This window comes from Myodes glareolus, chromosome 20 (assembly GCF_982192425.1).
Source record: "Myodes glareolus chromosome 20, mMyoGla1.1, whole genome shotgun sequence".
NCBI lineage: Eukaryota > Metazoa > Chordata > Mammalia > Rodentia > Cricetidae > Myodes > Myodes glareolus.
In genome coordinates this window covers 27,487,089-27,501,161 of record NC_142045.1, presented here as the reverse complement: position 1 = coordinate 27,501,161, position 14,073 = coordinate 27,487,089, and the positions used below count along the sequence as shown (strand labels likewise).

Sequence of the window (14,073 nt, the reverse complement as noted above, 5' to 3'; positions counted from 1 at the left end):
TACTTTAGGTTTTTTAATGCAATGCAAGTAGGTGTTCTAACTCGACTTCCAGTCCATCATCTACATATGATCTTTTAATTCAGCTCCTCTTTTCAGTTCCTTCAAGGACCTTGTCATCGTTCAACTGTGCATGATTTAACCTCCAGGAGTTTGTATTGGTTCTATGGCTTCTGTTGTTAACAGATGGGATACAAAGAATTCTTTCAGTTTTCCTGTATTTAATGATACCTTCGTATTCTAATATATTATCTACTTTAGACACACACTGGCTGCTAAGAAAAGTATATATTCTTCAGTGTTTGGATAGAGGGATCCATAGATGCCTCTTTAGTTCATTTGACCTATGATGTAATTTAAAGCATATTTATGCTTTAAATCATATTTATGGGTTGATGGGAAGTCACCCAATACTGTGCTCCTGTTAATCAGCAATGTTACCTCTGGCCGTACTTGTTATATGAAATTAGATACTGTTATACCCAGGGCAGATCTTTAGACTCAGTGTCGTCTTGATCCACTATTCCCAACTGATCATCTTTATTCTTTCTCACTAGTCTTGGTTTGAAGCCTATTTTGGGGGCCATAAGAAGAGTGGCACCTGTGTCCCAGGCCCATTTGCTTGCAATACATTTTCCTACGCTTTTCCCTTAAAGAAGTTTCTGTCTTCTGTGGTGAGGTGCATTTTCTTGGAGGCAGCAAATAGATGACTTCTACTTTTTAATACAATCTATTATTTTGGGCGTGGTTGGGAAATTGAAACTATTAATATTCAGGTTTTTTAAATGTGTGCATTGCTTCTTGTCATTTTGTTGATCTTATAGTGTTTGATTTTTCCTTGTTCCTCTATTATTTTCCCTGTTTAACTATTATTCTAGCATTCTATTCTTTCCTGTGGCTTTCTGGATAGATTTTTTTTCTTCAGTTCCAAGAATCCTGGTTTCTGTAGAATTAGTCTAGCAATCATAAACTACTTTACTTTATTTTTATCATAGGAAGATTTTACTTTTCTTCAATAATGACAGTTTTGCTGGATGTAGTAGTTGGCAGGTGTAGTCTTTCAGAATTTGAAAGAAGTCTGTCCTGACCCTCTTGGCTTTTAAAGTTACAGTTGATGAATCTGCTGTTATTCTTGTGAGTCTACGTTTTACCTGATTTGGTGATTCTTGCCACTTTCTATATAATTTCTTCTTCTGTGTGTGTAGTGTACAACAAGAGGAAGTTCTTTCCTGGTCTTCCTGTTGGCCTGAATGCCTCTTGTGTCCAGACCAGTATCACATTTTCTAACTCTGGGAAATTTTCTGTTATGGTTCCTTTGATGATTTTTATATGCTTTTAAATTAAGATTATTCTACCATGCCCATGACGTGCAGACTGCTGGTTTGCTTGCCCAATATAAACTCTTATTCCTTACTGAGATCATGAATTTGGCATAATGACAAATCTAATTTAAATTATTTCTATAAATATCATTCTAGGTAGAGTAGTCATTAGGTTCATTGGCCAGTGAATTTGATGAGAAAGTTACTTCCTGGGAGATGCTTCCCCGTTTCTAGTCATAGACATAGAGGATTGTTCTCTGGGAGCACAATCTGCCCTAGCCCGTCTTCCCTCTTGCACTCTGTCTGGCAATGGTGAGGAAAACCAGTCCTTTGTCCCTGCCCTGTCCTGTGGGTCAGCAAGGCAGGAGTCTGTTTTCTCTGGTAGTTCCTCTAGATTTCTGTGGCCGACTGCAGAGTTTTGTTACAAAACCCAGCCTGTGTTATGTGCAAACAAACCCTGTCTGAGCCAGAATACTCCCCACCACCCCTGCCACACACACTACAGATCCATAAGCCTTGTTAGATAATCCACCGTTGCTTTTCTATGAGGAATTAAGCACTTTCTTTCTGTTTATTCTATGTGTCGTTTACATCATGTATCTTGATCCCAGTCATTTCCCTGCCCCTTTGCACCCGCTCTCCATCCCAGCACCTCCCACCTAATGTAAAGTTTAAGAGAAGAAATGGAAAAGAAAAAAGAGGGGCGGGGATTAAAAATCTCATCATGGAACCTGCAGTGCGCAGTGTGACACAGAGTCACACAGTAAACCCCGTCCGTATCCATCTATTGTTACTTGCGAGTGTTCATTGCAGAATCATTGGGCTGGTCCAAGGCCTCTGGTTTCTACTGCATTATCAATGCTGGGCCCTCACTGGGACTCTTCTTAGATATCCCGTTGTTGCCCTGTGTTGTAGAGATCCTGCAGCTTTGGGTATGTGGGTCGGGTTCCTTCCTGTGCTTCAGCAGATCACAGATGGGGTGGATGTTGGGACAAGTCAAGTCATAACCTTAGTTCGGGGTCTGGGCAGCTGCAGGGTTGGTCCACCCACCAGTTCTCCCCTGTCCTCACCACCAGGGTGAGCTCTCCAGCGTTGCCCAGGCTAGTTCACCTCTTGCAGCCCCGAGGGAGGGGTGGGGCCAGTTCTGCTTTCACAGCCTCAGGGTCTGTTCTCCCACACCTACACCACCGGGCCAGCTCTATTGCTTATGTTGCTCCTGCAAGGTACAGGGCTACTCTCCGGAGTGATGCAGCTGGTGTAGGGTGAGAAAAATGCAGACACTCCATCAGATCCCTGACACCGCCAGAGATAACACATCTAAGTCCTGCCATCTCAGGCCAGGAAGACAGGCGATGAAATTTAGTTTAATAACCTTACAAACTTGAGGTCAAAAGTGCTTTCTGCTGTAAAGATTAGGCTAATTTAATAATTACTGTGGTTCTGTTCTTAAGTAGACTTCCCAGGGGAGGCCTTACCCTCTCTGAAGAGCAAATGGGGGGGAAGACTTGGGGGGCAGGAGATGGGATGAGGGAGGAGAAGAGGAAGGGGGAACTGGGATTGGAATGTAAAATTTTTTTTTAAATGAGGGAAAAAAGATGTCTTTAATAAAATGCCCTTAACTTAAACTATTCCTAGTGAAAGTAAATATTCCTGTCCTATTTTCCCAAAGTATGGAATAAGTATTTGACTCTTGTTACAGCTATGCCTATAACACAAAATGAGAATCTTGCCTTCTGAAGCAGGAAAGTAGCATGTATATATAAAGGACTCAGGCGTTGTATTCTGGCTATGGGTGTGACTCTCCAGTCATGAAGCCTAATTACAGTCAATCCTAAAAGTGCTCTGTGGGTATTCTAGGAGAGGGGAGAAAGAAAGGCAGAGTTAGAGCTGTAATAAAAATGATAAAAGGAAGTTTCATAGAAAAAGCTCAACTTCTTGGTTGGGCTTGCAGTGATATTTCATTTGTATCTTAATGAATAAAGCTTGCCTGAAGACCAGAATGCAAAAGAGCCACACAGGTCAGGCAGTGGTGACACACACCTTCAATCCCAGCAGTCACACTAGTCAGCCATAGAAACCGGGTGGTAGTGGTGCACGGCTTTAATTCCAACACTAGAGAGGAATATAAGGCGGGATGAGACAAGAACTCACTCTCTTTTCAATCTGAAGATTTTATGGAGGTAAGAGCTCTCTAGTGGCTTAGCTGCTTTGTTTTCCTGATCGTCAGGTTGATATTTGTTTTTATTATTCGTGCCACAGAAACTGAAGTTTGATTTTCAAAACCTTGGAAAAACCATTAACTAAAGATTCCCTCTTTACCAGAAAAGTATAAACGCAAGAAAATACAATTATAAAGCATACATTCGACATATTACTCATTTAGACTCTAGTAACTGTAGAATGTAAATAGAAACATTGGTAATAAAATGTGGTAGACAACTTTAAAGCCAAATGGCAAGGGCTTTATTAAAAAGAAAAGGCCTGAGGCAGAAACCACAGGAGAGGACACTCAACTTCATCTGGCAATCAGAAGGCAAATTCACAGCAATGCCCATTGGGATGGCTATTATTTAACAAACAATAAATTTGTGGTAAGGATGCAGACAAATTTGAGCCCTGATTTTCTTGAAATCAAGAAATATTGCATACCCATGTTCATGGCCACTGACATGAATGGGAAAACTGCTATGTGCATCTGTACAATACCTTGTCATGTTGCCTAGAAACAAGGATGCTGTGACATACAGTAGATGTCTATGTATCTTGATATCATTCAAAGAGAAACCAATCTAGAAGACAATTGTGTGATTCCTACTCCTACCGAGATGAAATACTTAAGAGTAACCTATAGTACAAAAACAGGGTGGTGCCTGGAATTGAGGGACAATTGAGTAATTAATGCTCAATGGTCGGTGTTGACTTTTCCGGGGATGATCTGAGCAAATGTCCACTCACCTCAAGTAGGGTACCAAAGTAACAAATTTGCCAAACTCCCAATATGGCAAACCAATGAGTTTCTTGGATTACTTACAGTGGTGTGGATGTAGAGGGGTGGGTACAGGAGCGCAGATAATCCAGAAACCACGGCATTATCAAAAGCAAAAGCCCAAGCCAGCCCAGGAGACAACTCACAGGCTGTATCTCTGGAGCTCTCTGCGCAGGCTGCAGGTGGCTCAGAGGTTGGAGAGTTTCCTCCCCAATGGTTGTTTGCTGTTCCCATAACCGTGAGAAGGGGCCTTGCAAATCATTTAAGATTCTCCTTTTCCTGAATAGGTGGCCTCCTTCCTCAGCCTCCCTCCAGTAGGGAACGTTCCCAGGAAGTTACCTCCCAACAAATAGGGTAAGGAGCTTCAGTCTGAGAGGAAGAAGTTCTGTGAACAGGTGGTAGTGATGGTGGTAACGGAAATAGGAATTGACTGTCACTGCTCCAGAGGCCATGGGACCTGGGAGAATGCGGTCAATAAATGAGGCAGACTAAAGTCTCATGCAGTAGCCACCTTTGTTCAGAGCCTCAGACAATTTATACTCCAAGGGTTAAAGGTCACATGAGTACAGTTCTCACGAGTTTAAGCTGTAGACAGTCACAAGGACAAGCACATGACAAAATCATGTTTTCCGTTAGAGGATAGTTTTCACATTTAAATGAATAACAGCAGCAAGCAATACCGAGTAATCAGACGTAAACTCACTTCTATCTGCTACGCCTGGGAAAAGCACCAAAGGACATTCCAAGAACTTCTGTGTTTTGAAGAAACTGAGGCCACAAGATCCTGGGTTTGTCTTCTGGGAGTGTTCTCACAAGCGCATGGAGTTCTCAGATGAGTCCATTCCTGGACCATGTTCTGACAACAGCACACTGTCCTGTCTGTGTTGGGGTGATGGAGATGCTACATATGTGCATTTTACTACAGAACTGAAAGCCACCACACAATAACTACATGCTTATTAGGTTGCAAAACCTAATAGTAAAAACCTACTGTTAGAAATGGAAAGATGCCTTGCTATTGTTAGAAGTGTAAGGTAGTATAGTCCTTTTAGAATGCCGTTTGGATTAGAATGTCCCTCGTCCATTCAGGTGTTTGAACAGTTGGTGGTTTTGATTGGAGGATGGCGTGAGACATTTAGCCGATGTGGCCTTTGCAGTGGTGAATTTCCAGGGTTTACAGCCTTACTTCACTTCCTGATGGTCTCATGTCCCACCCCCCACATCTCCTCTCTCTTCTCTTTCTCTCTGCTTCATGCTTTCAGTTGAGAGTGTGATCTCTCAGTTTCTTGCCCCAGCTGCCATGTCTCCCTGCCGTGATGGACTCTTAGCCTTCTGGAACCATAACCTAAAATAAACCCTCCCTTGTGTAAGATGACTTTGGTCATGGTGCTTTATCTCGGCAACAGAAAGGAAGTGAGATCAGATGTCTGACAGGAGACTACAAGAGTTTTGACAGCATAATTCACAATAAGCCCCATTCTAGAATTATCCAGCTCCCCACCAACAGAATGGGTTAATAAATTATGTATGGGATCTATATAACTGAGAAAAACTATGATTACACCTTATATATATTTAGGAAATAGGAGCAAACTAAATAGATCCTTTCGAGGCGGACCATTTGAAGGATGCCCTAGGCTGCTATCACTGTCCCGTTTCTTGATCTGGATGCTGGTTATAATGGAACTCTGTGGATTTATGTTTTTTATGTGTTTTAGTTTCCTGGGACTGGTGTGACTAATTGTTCTATTGTTCTATTGGTGACTTGCTTTTAACAAATATAGAAAGAAAAAAAAAGAGCAAATTCATTGAAAACTGGCAAACATGTTCATATTGCGTGATCAAAGCTGAACAGAATCATGCTGAGATTGTCTTCCACCTCTGTGAGGCAATGTGTATGTAACCTAAAGCTGCTGTCTGATTTGCCCATTGTGGCTTCAGCTATACCTGCAACAAAACCGTCTTTTAAAAAATAATCACCCGAATGCCTATCAATAATGGGATGAAGATGAAGTATGCTATCATATCATATCAAGATGAAGACAATATATAAAGTATTGCTGCACACCTCACCGGGAAGACTTTACAGGCCAGAAAGATAGCTCAGGCAGGAGAATCACTCGCCTGGCAAACCTGGCGACCTAGGCTGAGTCTTCAGAACCCCCGGTGGAAGGCATGGAAGGCGAGAACTGACTCCTCTAAGTCGTTCCACATACTGAAACGTTTTTGAAAGCATCTCATAAAATGATGCTTCACGCAAGAAGTGAGGCACAGGGGAGTGCATTCCATGTGGCTTGGTTTCTGGAAATACAATGCAGGGGAAGCAGCCTTTGTGGTTAGACATGGAGGTGGTGACCATCTTTGTGGGCGGTGACCGGTGATGGGGTGAGAAAAGTTCTTCTGGGGCGCTCTTTTTTCTGATCTGCTTAATGCTTACACAGGGGCTTCTCTCTGCGGCAACACATCAAGCTCTTTGTAAGAGGGCTCTTTTCATTATGCGCATTTTACTAAATAAAAATAAAAGATTTCTGGCTTTTAGTTAGATACTTTGGAATGAAAATCACTGCTACCCGGCTTGCTGGAGATCTAATCCCCTACCACAGCAGTTTTCTATGTGTATGGTAAAGACACATAATACCAAATCAAAAGACTTGAGAGGTAATTAAATGAAATGGCTTATCTAGAGATTCTGAGCATGGAGCGTGGAAGTAAACAGATAAGCAGGAGCTGTCATTGTCTCCATCGCCATCAAGGGGCACCTACATCTCCTTTGCTGCCCATGTTTCAGCCAGTGTCTTGTAGTCCGCCTTAACGGTTCCCTTTTTTTTTCCTCTTTAGAAGTGTACAAGACAAGATAAGGAGGAAAGATTCCACCCATTTTCTGTGTATTTTCGTGTTGTGCACAACACAAAAGTTCCTGTGTATGTGTGGCCAAGACTGCCAAAAATATCATACAAATTACCTGAAACAAATAGAGTCTCGGCAGGGATTGGCTTCTGAGTGATAACAAAAAAGATAGAATCCCTGAACAGGTTAACCAGGACTAGGGGGTCAGCCGCAGCACTCAAATAGAAAAAGTGTTCGACAGCATATTCCCAAGTGGTAAATCTAGACCTCCCATAGAAGGTTGCTAGGTTTACAGACTTGATTCTCAGGAAATTGTAATTCTGGAGGGTCCATTGCTAGTAATAACACACTGATCGTAACAATTATGTACATCATGAAGAGTATGATTAGTTAAATTATATTAGGTATTTAGATTACATAAGTAGATTTTAATGGTGCCTGTCATGCTTAAAAAAGCTTGTGAGTGTATATTAATGTATGTCACTTTAATGACAATGTTATTATTCATTGTATAATATCATTAATATGTCGTAAAACTCAAATATACACAATAAGATTTACTTTTAAAATGTACGAGTTCGTGTGGAATTAAGTAAACAATTGATAGACAGATATAATGGGAAGATAAATACAATTATTATGCCCTAGTTTCCTTTCTACTGCTATGATAAAACACCATGACCAAAAGCAACTTGGGATGGAAAGGGTTTATTTCATTCATGATCTGAATTTTGATTTCTGAGACAGGGCAGCTCTGCTTTGTAATCATTAGCAGCTTCCTAAAGATGGGGTCAAGTCCATAAAGCTTTCCTCTGACTTCCACACACACACCATGTCACATGTGTTCATACATGCATCATGTGTGTTTGATGTTTGTGAGGCAAAGTCTCACTCTTTTTTTTTTTTTTTTTGCCTTGGCTAGTCTAAAACTCACTATGTAAGTAGACCAGCTGTCCTGGAACTCCAGCTACCTGCTGACTTCTGCCTTTCCCATACAAGTACTAACCAGGCCCGATCCTGCTTAGCTTCTGAAATCAGACAAGATCAGGTATGTTCAGGGTGGCATGGCCATAGAGGGCTTCCGCCTCTCTAATGATTAAAGGTATACATTTCCATGCTTGGCCCATACAGACATTATGTATACATATACACATACGTGTGCGCACACACACAAATAGCAATAATACAAAATTTAAAAAGAATTGTACATATTAATTGTGATGTATGTAATATACACCTTATTAACATTTAAATTGGATAAATGTATCAGTATTTTCAGATGTTTATGTTTTTTCATGAACTTTTAAAATCTTTTGTTTTTAAAAATGAACAGAATCTTAATGTTCTCAATTGTTACCCTACTGTACAGTAACATGCCACAGCTTCTCACTCTAATAACAAACTTAATACCCACTGATAGCTTCTTATGAGGTTATCTCAGGTGCCTCATTAAAGGTCCTATCTTTAGATAATACCTGAGATGGAGTTCCTCTGTATTAAAACTTCAACATAAGACACCTGGGGAGAACAGTCAGCCCATAGTAATTTCTAAGGCTCAAAAGATTAAAAACGCATTCACTGATCAGAAAGACCCAGGCTTAGAAAAGAGTTGAAGTGGGTAGTCTGGGGAGACAGAGAAAGAATAAAGACACCTGATGATCCCTTACCTTTAGAAAGAGGGCAATGTGAGGACCAGAGTTGTGGCATAGAGACCCCCAGTTCATCAGTGGTTGTGTGGGGTACTGTTAACAACCACAATAATGAGGTAATACATTCTGAGCAGTTCAGTCAGAATAGCAGGGAAGAGTTGTGGGCACCTGTCCCACGCTATCGTCTCGCCAGCAAGAACCACGCGGGACACTAGGATCCTTCTGCAGAAATAGCTTTAATGCGTCCTGAGAGAGAGAGAGCATCAGCTAACATGGCCGGGGACCCAGATATGAAGGAACCCATCCCTTATATAGGAAACAGTCCTTGCTTCGGACGTGTCACTCTTGGATTGGTCCGCTGCCCATAATCCCAGATGATGCCTCGGGAGTAGGCGGGGACGCAGCAGTGGAAAGTTACCAAACACGTGTGCATTACCTTGTTCACCTGGCGGTGAAACCGGATGCCAGCGCCATCTTGTAATGGAGCAAGTGGATGCGGCCCTTCACATCTCCCCCCTTTTTTACTTCTTTGCAGAAAGGCAACTCCCTCAGAAGGTAAAGATAGAGGTCGCACTTCCCAAAGTGGAAACATTAAAATGGGCTTACACGGAATCTGCCCCTAGGTTCATGATATCTGGAACTTATCCGGCCTGCCCTCTGCCATTTTTCTGGGAAAGGGAATATGTGGCAGGAAATCCTTATGCAGGGCGACATATCTCTCAGAGAGGGCCATTCTCTGTGTGATGCTCTTTAGCTCGACAACCTTCAGGGCTAGCTAAGCCAAACACTCCACCCTGTGCCATGGACCACTGTCCTAGGGGTGCAGGAGCTGGTTGGCATAAACCTTACTACTTCAACAAAGATAACCACACATAAGTAGAGGCTCCCTGTTCCAGGGCAGCCAGCGCTGGTGCAATAACCACTTTGTCCCTACGACTTTGGGATTTGAGTCAGCAGACCATCCAGAGGAGAAACACTATTCCACAGCATATGGCTGCTCCAAAACATTTCCACCCCCACCCATTTTTTGAAGTAGGGGATGAAGGACATGACCCAGGACTGGAATCCTACGGCCAAGCTTATAAATCATCTCTAGGAAGGTAGGGGAGCCCCAGAGTCTCATTGGTTGTAAAAAACCGAGGAAACACCGCCACTCTATGGCTGACTGGTGTCGGCTTCGGGAAGGCTGAGAGTATCCCCCATCGGTGTTTCATCACAACCGCTGTCATCCATCCGCAAAATGGCAGGAGGAACAGCAGCCAAATCCTCAGGCGAGTCCGCGTGTTGTGGGTCACTCTTCACCGTTCGGGTCAGTCTCTCCGGTACCCAGAATGGGCTTTCTTGATCCTATGGGAAGACACAAACAGCTCCCCTGAATCTCAATAGAATGGGATCCGGGCCTTTCCATTCATTAGAAAGCACATCTTTCCATTTAACCAAATCTTTGGGCCGCTGCGGATCCGAACAATGTCGTATTGCAGCATTTTGGCCATTATCATCCAGATTTAAAAAATTTATAGTGAACAGAGCCATGGCAATAGCCATTCTTGCCATCGGGGGCAATTCCTTTATTATTCCCCCCCTTTTTTCGATTTTAACAAGAACTGGTAAGTTCTCCAGTCCAATTACCTAGAAGATAACTAGACTATTGCTTAATCTACCAGAGGCGTGTTGGAAACTATGGGCTTTTTTTTTTTCTCTAGGCTGCATTTGGCAGGCGTAAACCTCATTGAACATTGTCCCTTTAGGGCTGCACGCGGCCCTGGGCCTGTTGGCTGTCCCGGGCCAGGAAGTGGCGGCTCCACCCCCAGGCGCCCCTGCCTTCCCCGCGGGGCTAGCCTAGTTTTCCGCGGCTGTGTTGGGGGAGTGTGGCGGGAGCCGACACCCAGACCGAGGTGGCATAGGCCGGCAATATCTCAAGGTCCGCGCCGGAGCCGCTGCAGCTCAAGGGGCTGATGGGAGAGGCGGTGAACAGGGCCGCTTCCTTATTAGCAAACTCTCAACACCTGTGCCACAGTAAAAGCGGCTGTAAATTCTCACAGATTTAGCCAATGACCCAATCACCTTAAAATCCAAGGGCTTTTTGCATCCACCTCCCTGTGGATCCTGAAACATTAGATAAGCCAAGCGTATATACAGCAATCTTTCAGGAGGACTTGAGTTCTTGAAATGTTAAGCAGTTCTTAAAACTTAAGTCGCACTATGTAGATGTAATACCGTAGTGCCTGTTTACTGCGCCTAAACCTTAATTGCGCTTTTATCATAATTACGATCAGTCCTGCCTGAAGTCAGCATAGTTTAACATAGCCAAGTGGAACCAGAGTCATTTTAGCCTCAGAGACCCTCACAGTTTTAGGTACATTGTAAGCCTTCTGGCCTGGCAGCTTGTGGCACCGCTCTCATTCTCGGTACTGTTGTGACATCCTCCAGGCCAGACATCGACTGAGCCGGCGCAATGTGCCCCCCACCATAGCCACTGAGCAAAGTTCCGCTCCAGCCACCCTCCAGCCGCAGCTGCACCCATTCCGAGCCCAAACTGGTGCATGGAGCAAAGCAGAATTCAGAGAAGCAGATTTGCTGCTCTGAAACCATTGAAATGACCTCATTTAATCTTTCAGGGGATTTGGGCATCGTCAGTCTCTCTGGCTATTTCCTGCTGAATTGGGATGTTGCATTTTAGGGGTATACACTACAACATTTCAGGAGGTCTCGGTGATTCAAACCACATAAATCCCAAGTACACCTTTAGGCTCTCATTTTCTGTGGAGACGAAAACAGAACCTCTTTTCCAAAACATCATATCCTTAGCAGTTTCTAAATTTAAATATCTTTCTCCTGTCCGGTACACAAAAGACAACATGAACAACATAACATAAAGCTTTTGACCTTGTAGATCAGTCTTCTCCCCCATTTTTAGAACCACCGGGGGGTCATTTTTACTTATTTCCTTTTCTTGCGCTTGCGCCTAACCTCTCACTGTATCCAGTTTCTGATATGCCATCCGGAGTCCAGGAATAATCATACCTCTCTGAACATGCAGACCTGCAGTTCTGAATCCTTTCTGAATCCAAGGTGAATTCAAGAGATCCCCGTTGGTGTGAGTGATGGTCAGGATTTCCCGGGTATCAGCACCAAATGTCCCACGCTATCGTCTCGCCAGCAAGAACCACGCGGGACACTAGGATTCTTCTGCAGAAATAGCTTTAATGCGTCCTGAGAGAGAGAGCATCAGCTAACATGGCCGGGGACCCAGATATGAAGGAACCCATCCTTTATATAGGAAACAGTCCTTGCTTCGGACGTGTCACTCTTGGATTGGTCTGCTGCCCATAATCCCAGATGATGCCTCGGGAGTAGGCAGGGACGCAGCAGTGGAAAGTTACCAAACACGTGTGCGTTACCTTGTTCACCTGGCGGTGAAACCAGATGCCAGCGCCATCTTATAATGGAGCAAGTGGATGCGGCCCTTCACAGGCACCAGTGGCCTTTATAGCTCCAGACCTAGATGGTTCCAATCATGTAGCTGAGACTGAAAACCTGAATCTGATCATGAAGCCTTAAGCTCCAGTACTTTCTGCAAAGAAAGTTAGACTATAGAGTATAACATCTTGATTGATTGCTCTGCAAGATGTTGAGAGTGGAACTTCTTCACACCCCAGTACACACAAGTCAATGGCAGGCATCTTGTTCTTTTTCACTTGAATTTGGAGATCATCTGCAGGTTTTGGGGAAGTCTGCTTGTTTGTTCCCGACTGCCCAGAACCGAAATAATCACACAGAAACTGTATTATTGGCAATACTGTTTGGCCAATAGCTTAAATGTACTGCTAGGTAGCTCTTATATCCTAAACTAACCCGTCTCCATTAATCTGTGAATGACCATGAGGTTGTGGCCTATGGGCAAAGTTTCAGCGGCCTCCAGTGGAGGTGTCTGTCTCTGGCGGCAGCTACATGGCTTCTCCTTGACTCTGACTACCCTCTCTCTATATATATCTCTTCCAGCCTGGCTATATTCTGTTAAGCCACTGGCTGAAAGCAGCTTCTTTATTAACCAGTGAAAGCAACACAAAGATAGAAGGATTTCACACCCCCTGAAGGAACCATGAAGACACATAAATCCATATTTCCCTAGATCTTGACTCCTACAGTGTTTCTATAGCTTTGCCCAACCCACACTTCCTCCACTCTCTATCCTCCTCTCCCAAAATAGGAGGACATGAGAATCTATGCGTGTGCAGATATACATAGTACCAAGTACGATGGGAATCTTGAATCCCGTGTTAACAGGGTGAACACATCTACACCATACTTCAGGAAGACGACATCATAGGAAGATGGTACTTAGAATAACAGTCTTTCCCACAGTCCTCCCTACCTTTTGCAAATATTAGTCTTTAACCCAGAAATGATCCTGAACAGATGTTTTATATTGGGAATGTTTGCTTATAGGCAGTTTCAACAGAAATAGTTTAGCTCTTCAAACACATCCAAATAAAATATTTGGTCTTGAAACATTCTATTTTAAATCCGTGAGTTTGTTATTACAGAAAGCAGAATGAGTCAGAGGCTCATGTTCAGTTCTTATCTCCAGCTGAACATACAGTAAGTAACAAGCTTGTAATCTGAACGTCAGTGATTCTAACATGACTTGTGTGATAACACCAAGAAGTAAAAGACCTGAGTGGTGGTCCCTCATGCAGATTCACTTTAAAAAACCAGAACGGAGTTGGGTCAGAGAGAATGGGGGTAGGCTGGATCAAAATATGATGTTTGCATATTTGAGATTATCAAAGAATAAGTAAAAGATTTTTAAAAGCCAGAAATGAAACTTTGTCTCTGAGATGTAATGAGATTTAGGAGCATTGCCAGATTTGGTCACGTTTTCAGGGAGACGTGTACCACTAGGAAGACTTGGTAGTACTCAGATCTCCACATCACTAACACACATTCGAAACAATTCCCAGGAGGAAACGCTACAGTAATACTCAAAATTTTATTTCCTTTTTTATCATTTGTACGTGCATGTGTGCGTGTATGCATGCATGCGTGTGTGTGTGTGTGTGTGTGTGTGTGTGTGTGTGTGTGTGTGTAGGGGTGCACAGGCCTTCAGGATTGGTGGCAAGCACTCTACTTACTGAACCATCTCCCGGCCCTGTTTCTCTTATTTAAATTTGTGTAAGCATTAAGGAGAGACACAGCCAATTCTGGATTTGGTAGAAATCTGTGGATTTCTGACAGGCTCCTGCCCAGACAGTGCTGTTGCGGACACACT

At 43.2% G+C, this 14,073-nt stretch overlaps 1 long non-coding RNA gene across 1 annotated transcript; it reads right to left on the bottom strand.

Annotated features, from left to right (window-relative positions):
• Nucleotides 1-9,018: 9,018 nt before the first annotated feature.
• On the bottom strand, nucleotides 9,019-12,134 carry LOC148118794 (uncharacterized). The gene is made up of 2 exons (XR_015735727.1): nucleotides 11,826-12,134; nucleotides 9,019-10,148 (listed from the first exon to the last, which is right to left on the bottom strand). It is a non-coding gene; the product is annotated as an uncharacterized LOC148118794 (long non-coding RNA).
• Between the last annotated feature and the right edge of the window lie 1,939 nt (nucleotides 12,135-14,073).